Source organism: Rhagoletis pomonella, unplaced genomic scaffold (genome assembly GCF_013731165.1).
Source record: "Rhagoletis pomonella isolate Grant_MI unplaced genomic scaffold, Rhpom_1.0 Rhpom_scaffold_03747, whole genome shotgun sequence".
In the NCBI taxonomy this organism is placed as follows: Eukaryota; Metazoa; Arthropoda; class Insecta; order Diptera; family Tephritidae; genus Rhagoletis; species Rhagoletis pomonella.
Window position 1 is genome coordinate 19026 of NW_023462299.1, and position 797 is coordinate 19822.

The window sequence follows — 797 nt, forward strand, 5'->3', positions numbered from 1 at the left end:
TTTTTTTTTAGAGGAGGAAGCATCGAAAGCCTATACCCGTCAGTGTGGGACTTTAACCCGAACTAAACCTCGTACTGTCCGAGTACCGAACCCCCCGGTACCACCGTCAAGTATTTCGTCGGGAGGCGGTTGAGCACTAGACTCGCACGTTCGTTCCAGTCGGTTGTACTCAGTCCTGGGCTACGCCTGGTAGGCTTTGCCACGTCTTGTTTAAGGATAATTACCCTTTTTTAGCTATTTATTCATTTATCTCTTAGATACAACTTATTATTTTCGCCTTTATAGACAGTAAGAGCAAAAACCTTAAAATGCCTTATGCGACGAGTTTCAAGCCCGCATACGTATGTATATTGCCTTTGCGGTTTGAACGGTCTAGGTTCCAATCCGCACCAACGCCCTGTGTGGACGAACTGCACTTTATTTTCGATTGCAAAAATTTTTCGAGGTTGTCACTTGGGCGGCTGGAACGCCATAGGTTCCAGTCCGCGCGTATTTATCGATTTCACAAATTTTTGAGATTGCCACCTGAGCGGCTGGAACGCCCTAGGTTCCAGTCCGCGCATGCGCTTTAATTGTTAGATTTCATGTTCAAGGTGCGGTCTGAAAGCACAACTTTCTAAGCCGCACTGCTCGAGCGGCTGGAACGGCCTAGGTTCCAGTCCGCGCCTACGCTTTGGTTGGTGAACATCATAGTTTAGTTCCAGTCAGCGGCTATGCTAAGAGTTGGCTTAAGCAGGGCTGATACGCCGTTGTCTCTCAAGGTCCCTCAGTTCCTTCAAAATCGAAGTTAGTGTATC